Consider the following 9,894-nt stretch of genomic DNA (forward strand, 5'->3'; position numbering starts at 1 on the left):
ACAAGTTCTACGATAGCATCATAACGAACCATCTCCATTTGCAAGTCACAAATAAGGTATTACGCAAGATCCTTTTCTCTCTCTCTTCCCTTTGCTCTAGCTCTCTCTGGTCCAGTTTGTGTGTGTCTTGGTGTGAGGTTGTTTGTGTGTGTTGTGTGGTGCATCTTCTTGGTTGTGCCAAAATCTCTCTTGCGTCCTAGTTCGCATACCATAACTAGGTGGTGCCCCTATCTTGTTTGGGTTTGGCTGTGGGTTTGTTGTTGTGTTGTGCTTGTGGTTGCCCCAGCCCCAATTGAGCAGCACGGGAGCCTTGAGGGGTGTTTAGAGGTCGCCTCTCTTGTTGCCCGCCCCGGACCGCCTCAGTGTCAAAACCAGACCTTGATGTTATCCCTATCACACTAACTTATCCTCATGACATGATGTATGCTTATTTCAAATCATGACACAATGTTAACTTTCCTCATGTGATTGAGCTTTTAAACCATGTGTTGTAGTCTATGAGGAAGGACAATTTCTTGTTCTAGCAACTGATGAGAGAGTTCAACTGTTACCTATGACCGTCCATAACAAGCACTAAGTAAGTACGTCGAATGTTTTAAATGAGAAGAGAGGTGTCAACACTAGACCTCTATTGTTATCCGTGTCACACTAACTTATCCTCATGACACAATGCATACTTATTTCAAATCATGTGCAAGTATTATTTATGTGAGAAATCACTTAGGTTATATGCGAATTTATGCTAAACAAGCATATTGTAGTGCCGCGAGAAAATTTACTAGACTTCCTTATTTTCATAAATAATTAGAGTCAAAATAGGAGACCCCACACGATGATTTGTATCCTAAAATCAAACATTTAAAAGTAAAAGTAAACTTAATACATCTATAAAACAATCTCAAAACCTCTATGTGTGTGTGAGTGTGTCAGTGTGTATGAGTGTGTGTGTGTGTGTGTGTGTGTGTGTGTGTGTGTGTGTGTGTGTGTGTGTGTGTGTGTGTGTGTGTGTGTGTGTGTGTGTGTGTGTGAGAGAGAGAGAGAGAGAGAGAGAGAGAGAGAGAGTAAAAAGTAAAAGATAGAATGGAGTATGAATCAATTTAAGTGAGTAGCTCATTTAGTTAAAAATTTTGAAAGTCTCTTATGTATAAAAAAGTTCTAAAGTATGATTTAGTAATGTTATACTAAAACAGCTAGGTTTATGGAGATTATACAAGAAATTAGGGAAACTATTGTTGTCTTTGGGATCAACTATGAAGAGTAGAATAGGACAATTGATGATGTTCTATTTGGTTAGCACAACCATGCTTAGACAAGTTTCTCCTTGGGGTCCTTCTTAGTGATTGTCATCTTTGGGATCAACTTTGAAGAGTAGAATAGGACAATTGATGACGTTTTATTCGGTTATCACAACCATGTTTAGCCAAGTTTCTCCTTGGGGTCCTTCTTAGTGACGTGGGGTGGCTCTCTTGTCAGTCCATGTATCTTTGGTTATTGGGAGATGTCATGGCTCCACATGAGCATGACCAGAATCTGCAATTTCTTATTTTGGTTAATATAATTTACTCAACATTGTGAGTTTTGGAAAAAAAGTAATGCTATGCTAAGATTCAAGGCTAATAAATTATTTTAAAGACTAAGCTTGTAGAAATAAAGAATGAATTCATTAGCCTATATCAATGACACTTAAAAAGTGTCCTTAGTGATGTCGGGTGGCTCTCTTGTCAATCTATGTATATTTGGTTATTGGGAGACGTCATGGCTCCACATGAGCATGACCAAAATCTGCAGTCAACATTGTGAGTTTTGGAAAAAAAGTAATGCTATGCTAAGATTCAAGGCTAATAAATTATTTTAAAGAATAAGCTTGTAGAAATAAAGAATGAATTCATTAGTCTATATCAATGAATTCATTAGTCTATATCAATGCCACTTAAAAAGTGTATATGCACTTACCAATCAGACAAATTTCAAAAGCACAAGTGGATGTTCATAACAATTTCCAACAAAATCTACGCTTTAAACGACAAAAGCATAGTCTTTAACATTAGTGTAAGTGTGTGAATATGTGTGTATGTATGTTTGTGTGTGTGTAACGAGTGTATCCAAGAGAATATAATCTTGTACTTTCACTTTATTTATTTCAATTTATGTCCAACATTGTTGCTACATTAATGCTATTATTGCAATTAAAATATAAGTATGAATTCCATGTGGATAAAAAGGATTTTTAATTTTATTTTTGTAGTAGTACGAGCATTCTTGCTTGCGATGATACGAAGGACATTCGTGAGTGCCGTCTCTTGGCCACATTCAAACCCATGGACTAGGTCAGGCGACAACCAACCAGACAAGATGATTTGGACAAGAAGGATTAATTTAATCATACAGGTGTAGTATGCCATGATGTTCAATGGTGGTTAGTAGTATAAATTGATGTGTGTGTATGGAGATCTACACAAATGCATGAGTACAATAGTATTTAATGTGAGAGATAACAATATTAAACAAATAAATAATTGAAGTCCAAACTTTTTCAATAAGACAATATAGAAAAAGAAATTATCACTTAAAAAATAGAAATAAATAATACTTTAGCAATAGTATGATTCTAGCAAAGTTGAAGCTACGTGGAAGGGAGTAGATAATGACAATACACACTCTAAATTAAGAACATGGGTGTCTATTGTGCCAGATATCTTTAGTCAAGAACGTTGACATAGCCATATGCAAGTGTGTATGAGAATATAAGAATGTGTGTGTGTGTGTGTGTGTGTGTGTGAGAGAGAGAGAGAGAGAGAGTATGTGTATGGAAAAAATATAGTTGAATACTTAACAGAGAAGAGGTAGTACAAGTGCTAGTGATGTTATGTAGGTGTTTCCCACCTATAAAGTTAACAAAAATGTGAATCAATCTGCTTCATGACTAGATAGAGTAAGAAAGGATGTGAGTTGTAGTGTAGTAAACTTCTCAAAGAAGGCTCCATAAGGTAATCATCAATGCATCAAATTTTTTTTGTGCTATATGGGTAAACACAAGAGATTAGGATTGATATTTCTTGTTGGAGGTGCACTTTATTGCAAGAGTCACTCCTTCCTGCTCATCCTTCCACACTTGCAACTTGTCCCATCTTGACATGTATGCCCTTGGCTCTAGTTAGATTGACATTGAACAATTTCTTTGCAATTTGTTTCCATCTCTACCTAGCTAGAGCATGCTATATCACATGCAACTCTCATTCTTCTCCAATAGAATCTTGTTCATGTTAGATGCTCAGCTAGCAAGAGTAGGAGAAAGAGGATCAAAAGTGGTGCCACTCATATGTATTAAATCCCTTTGTATCACTGAAAAATCCTGCAAAGTCCAAAGCCATTGTAATATTATTGATTGTGAATGAGTCTAAAAGGGTTGGTGGCCTCCACGTTTGTAATCATATGCAGTTTCTAAGCCTTATATTGAGCCAAAATAGCTAGAAATATTATTTGAACCTTAGCTAAGGTATAAAAGCCAACCTTTGTAATAAAAAACCTATGTTTTTGGATAATGAAAGTAAGTGCTTGTTCTAGAAGCTCAACGTGAATCTATTGTTTCTTTGAATCTTTGTGTCTCTCTCCTATGGTGTTATATTTCTATTCCAAGCATTCCAACACGTTTGTAGGTGAAATCTCTTCCATTTAACGTTTCTACAAACTATCATACTATCTACAACCTTATTTTTCTCCTTATGCACCATACACGCACCAAAATTGGTTTTTGTCCTTAAGAATAAGTATAGCACGTCTAGAGGAATCTACAGAGTGCTTCAGAGTCAAAAATTGATTGACCTAAAATAGGTTGTTTATCTTAGACATTATTTTTTCCAAGTGTCATAAATGACACTTGATTACACGGGAGTGTCAAGGATACTCTACTCATGCTAGGCATAAAGTTTTGTTGCATTCGAAGACTCGTAACTATACCACATCATCAGAACAAGCTTGCCGTAAGAAAAATAGCTTTTGATGTCTGCTGTGCTGAGATACGTAAGAACGGCTCAGAATTGGGTTTTCCAAGAGACTAGCTATCTCTTGTAGCCTCCATGTACTAGCCGCGTCAGCTACACTCCACAGATTGATAATGTTTATGTCTATGGTTCTCACTTTTCTAGCATTGATATGGTGAGGTTTAGAACTTGGACAACAGTTTTGCGTCGTTGCCAAGGATGAGGTGGACTAGACTAGAGAAAAAACTAAATTATTTACTTAAATTTCCATCACTTTCTCTAGTTTTGGCTAGAGTAACACCTTTTCTGACTTTACATGGCTGAGAGGTGCTTGAGAGTAGAGATGCTTGATAAGGACCTCGAGAGCATTAGTTTAGTAGGACAAATAAGGTGAAAGATCCTTGAGATTAGCTAGTGGTAGGTAAAGCTATCTCATAAGTAGGAAGTAGAGATCTTAGACTGAAAGTCGAACTTTTTACCTTTTGTATTTCTTTTTCATGGTTAGTAGGAGTAGGGTAAGTAGAAAACCATCAGGATTTCATCTGATTTGAGGTGCACTTAGAAAACCACAAAATAGTCCGATTTATCTTAGGGGTGCCTAAGATATACAAGGGATTCTGGGATTGAACTTGTAAGGTGGTATACCTACTTGTTTAGACCATCCCCATTGATTTTGGAAACATTTGGATCACTGAAAAACCTATCAAGCCCAGAATTGGAAAAAATTGTAGACTTCTGGAAAAAATCACATGGAAAACCCAAATCAAGCTTAAACAAGAAACTAGGGTGTGTTGATGTGCGCGTGTGCGTGCGGAGTGTGTGCAAGAGAGGGGAAGAAGAGATATGGGGAAGGGGGAGATGCACAGGTAGCCACTGTGTGGGTTAGTGGAGAAGAAAGAGAAGAGATCAACTCTTCCTCTTTCTCTCCCTATATTGAATAGGGAAAATCAAGTGTACAAGGGTGGTTTCCCACGGCCACCTGGCCTACACCCCAACAACCTCCCACTTGAAGGTCATGGTGGCCAATAGTGGCATTAGTATAGTTAGTCTATACAAAATTGATGAAGCATTGCCGAGGCTTCATCCTACACCCATAAGTTCTATACAATGTGTAAATCAATCCGAGGCTAGGCTCTTTGTGAGGGCATCTGCGGGGTTGTCATCAGTGTGAACCTTGACAAGCTCGATACGTTTGCCAGCCAATGCATCTCGTATGACATGGTATCTGACCTCTATGTGTTTCGACTTTGAGTGAAACACTGGATTCTTTGCCAAAGCAATGGCACTCTGACTATCACAATTTAGTATTGGAACCTCGTGAATTCCCAAGTCTCCCACTAGACGAGCCAACCATATGGCTTCCTTGCTGGCGTCAGACGCAGCAACATATTTTGCCTCAGTGGTAGATGAAGACGTGCAATCTTGGAGACACGTTCTCCAAGAGATAGCTGCTCTAGCAAACATGAACACATAGCCAGATGTGGATCTTCTACGATCCACGCAACCCGCATAATCCGCATCCGTGTAACCTACAATAGATGCATCACTGTTTCCGAAGCGTACAAATTGCTAGCTGTACCATTCAAATATCTGAGGATTTTCTTCACTGCTTCCCAATGCTTCTTGCCAGGGTTTTCCATGTACCTACTAACCACTCCCACTGCATGTGCAATGTCTGGTCTTGTGGCTACCATAGCGTACATCAAACTGCCAACTGCTGAAGAATATGGTACTTTTTCCATTTCCTCTTTCTCAGGCACTATCTTGGGAGAGTCTTCCTTGCTAAGTTTGGAGTATGCTTGCATTGGGGTACTCAATGACTTCCCCCCCTGCATACTAAAACGTTGCAAGACTTTGTGAATGTACTTTTCTTGAGATAATTCAAGAATTCCACGTTGCCTGTCTCTCTTGATGTGCATACCAAGAAAGTGATTGGCATCTCCCATATCCTTCATGGAAAAATGAGTGCTTAGCATCTTTTTCAACTGATTGATTTCATCAATTGATTTGTCTGCGATGAGCATATCATCTACATACAAGATCAAGATGATTAAAGAACCATCGTTTAACCTTTTTGTGTATAAGCAGTGATCCTCTTGACTTATAATGTAACCGTGAGATTGCATGAATTTGTTGAATTTTTGATACCATTGCCTTGAACCTTGCTTGAGGCCATAGAGTGCCTTTTTAAGTCTACAAACCAATTCTGACCTCGTTGGTTTTTGGGTTTCACATATGAATCCCTCTGGTTGTTTCATGTAGACATCTTCATCTAGATCCCCGTGAAGAAATGTTGTGTTCACATCCATTTGGACAAGTTCCATGTCCTGGATAGCAACCAAGCCAAGCACGGTGCGAAGTGTAGTCATCTTGACTACTGGAGAGAAAATCTCATCAGAATCCACACCTTTTTGCTGCTTGAAACCCTTGGCAACTAGACGAGCCTTGTATCTAGGCTCGAGATCTTCCGCTGTATACTTCTTCTTGTATACCCACTTGAAAGGTAAAGCATTTTTGCCTTTTGGTAATTCAACCAAATCCCATGTCTCATTAGCCACAATCGAATTGTATTCTGATTGCATAGCCTGCTCCCACTTAACACTATCCTCCATTTGTATAGCTTCTTTGTAGCAGGTTGGCTCTCCACTGTCAGTGACCAAAATGTGGTGTATACCCGGCTCAAACCTCTTGGGCGCATGTGATACTCTCCTAGAGCGTCTGAGTGCCTGACTGCTGGATTCTGCTCTCTCCAGAGCAATAGTAGTATCTTGCACTTGAGGAGTAGGTGCGACACTACTGAACTGAGTTGGTTCGGAGGCTACATCCTCAAAATGAACACGTCTGTACTCAACATCTTTGATGGGTTTCTTGTGCATTTTTGATTCATTGAAAATCACATGTGAGCTACGAATGAATTTGTTTGATTCTGGGTGCCAGAGACGATATCCCATCTCTCCGTTTGCACCATAGCCAATAAGGATGCATTTGTGTGATCTGGATCTAACTTCCGACGAAGTTCTTTGGGCACAAGTGCATATGCCTCGCATCCAAATACACGTAGATGCTCATAGCTTGGTTTTTTGCCAGTCCATAATTCCTCTGGAATTTTGAAATTCAAAGGAGAACTAGGTGACATGTTGATGATGTGCACTGCTGTCAGAACATCTTCCCCCCAAAACTCTAGAGTAAGCTTCGCCATAGACATCATAGAGACAACTCGCTCTTGAATCGTACGATTCATTATTTCAGCTATCCCATTTTGTGCAGGTGTGTATGGAGCAGTAAACTGCCGCCGAATGCCTCTTCTATTGCAAAAATCCTTGAACTTTGTGGATACATATTCTCCACCATTGTCAGTGTGAAAAGCTTTCAGCTTTGTTCCGGATTGGTTTTCAACTATGGCAAGGAATTTTTGGAATGTCGAAAAAACTTCTTCCTTATGCTTAAGGAGATACACCCACACCTTTCTGGTAGAATCATCTATGAACGTGAGAAAGTAGTTCGCCCCCCCTAGAGTTTTATGTGGAATTGGACCACACAAATCACTGTGCACCAAGTCTAGAGGTTCGCCTAGTTTCTTATTCAATGGCGAAGATGTCAATCTAGTCTGTTTGCCATACAGACAATGCTCACACAATGGAAAGTCTGTGTAATCTAACACAGGTAAGTAGCCAAAACGCTGAAGTGTTTTCATTCCCTTTTGGCTAATATTCCCTAGCCGGCTATGCCACAATTCAAGAGACGACAGCTCGGCAACATAGATAGAGTGTTCATCAACACTCGAAACAAACAAAGAGTACAGGGATCCATTTTTATTGCCTTTCATCATGATAAGGTTGTTTTTGCGGATCATCCAAGAACGATTACCAAAAACTGTAGTGTAGCCAAGTTCATCCAATTGCCCTATAGAAAGCAAGCTTTTCGTAAGCTTGGGCACATGTCTGACATTCTGCAGCACAAAAGTAGTGCCATTATGCATTTGAAGTTTCACATCACCAATGCCAATAATGTCAAGCTCATAGGAATCACCAAGCTTGACTATTCCATGCATGGATGCATAAGAGGAAAACCACTCTCTATGCGGTGTGACATGAAAACTTGCACCAGAATCAAGGATCCAATTCTGTGCATAACCCTCATCCTGTGCAACCAAATCATCTGGAGTGAGATCTAAAGTGAAAATGAGAACATCTGAGGCATCTGTTGTCACCTCGGCATGAATCTCTGTGGGCATAATGTGCATCACTGGAGGTATGGGAGACTCAACAATATTGAGCTCCTCAATCTTTACTATACTTTTGCCTTTGCCAGAATTATCCTTTTTCATGTTTTTTTAATCTCTTAGGAAACTGCGACAATCCTTTTTGTAATGACCCTTTTTGTGGCAATAGTAGCACTCGATATTTCTGGCATTGTGGTATTTACTTTGGTTCCTGTGTCTGCTAGGACTGCGAGGATTCCGCTCTCTACTTTTGCTTTTGTATTTGTTCCTGTCACAGCCTCTTGGCTTTGTTGAACTGCCAGCCATATATGCATTTCCATGACTAGCATTATCGAGAGATTTACGACGAATCTCTTCAGTGAGCAATGCATCTGTGATAGCATTGAATTCTAACTTGCCATTCGGAGCCGAATTGCTAATGGTTGTGCAAAAGATATCCCATGAACTGGGTAGAGAGCATAATAAGAAGATAGACTTGAGTTCATCGTCAAACTCCTTAAAGCCCTGAGATGTCAGCTAACTGAACAAGGAGTTGAACTCATTTAAATGACTAGAAACTGTGCTACCTTCTTTCATGTTGAGCTTCATAAGCTTTTTCATGAGAAAAACTTTGTTGGATGCACGTTTGCTCTCCCATGTTGAACATAAGCTATCCCAAAGTTCCTTGGTTGTTTTCTTTCCTATGATAGTGAAGAAGACTGATTCGGCTAGATGTAGACGTATTGTAGCCATGGATTTTGCATCCAAAAGCTCCCATTGAGCTTGTGTATAATCATCATCCTCAGCGCGCTATTTCAATGGTTCTGAGAGGCCTTTGTTTACCAAAACATCTTTCATGTGCTCTTTCCACATGGTGAAGTTACAGCCATCGAACTTCCGAATGAAATACTCCTCCTTTTCTGAAGAAGAAGCCATCACTGATAAGAGGGTTTGAGAGGTGCCAAACTATGGCAAGAAGCTGTAGAAATTTGGGCAGAGTAACCTTTGTATTGGGAGTAAAATCTCAACCGAAATAGACTCAAAAGTGCCAACAATGGAAGTCACGACTCGCGGGAAGTAAATCCGGCAGAGTCTCCTTTGTATGAGGAGTCAAAACTCAACTCAAAATGCATATAAATGTGCCAACTGCACTAACTGGGAATCTGCTGCACAAAACCACTGCTATGTGAGTGCCAACTCGGTGTCAAAAGCATAAATAACCGTCCAGATACATATCCTATGGCGAGGGTACCGTAAAGGGGAACTCCAGCTACCTGTATCACCGAAGGTGTCTCAACATTCGAGCACACCCCAACTCAAAGAAAACCTCACGCTATCGACCCTCCAAAGGCTAATTCAGACACAAATGGACTAGCCACAGTCTCAGAAAGGGCTCTTCCGGTCCGAGTCTCAGAAACGGTCAAAAAAAACTGCCAAAATAGCCAAAAATGGCTCCACACGTAGTACAGTGGGCAGTGTCCGCAACTCAACGTACATGAGTAAAACCGTGCTCAAACAGGCGCCAATAACTACTGCATGCAGTGAAAGTGATCCCTACGGGGATATCTGCTCTCAAAAGAGCTCAGTAGCACTATGTGTGCGCACAACAAAATACATATGTGAATGCATGTGTTTGTAGAGAATCTGCTGTCAAAATGACTGCCAAATCGTCAAAGCAATGTGTCTGGTAACCTGGAGAAGCTGTGAGTGAAT

This window comes from Adiantum capillus-veneris, chromosome 15, assembly GCF_014529385.1.
Source record: "Adiantum capillus-veneris isolate H3 chromosome 15, ASM1452938v2, whole genome shotgun sequence".
In the NCBI taxonomy this organism is placed as follows: domain Eukaryota; kingdom Viridiplantae; phylum Streptophyta; class Polypodiopsida; order Polypodiales; family Pteridaceae; genus Adiantum; species Adiantum capillus-veneris.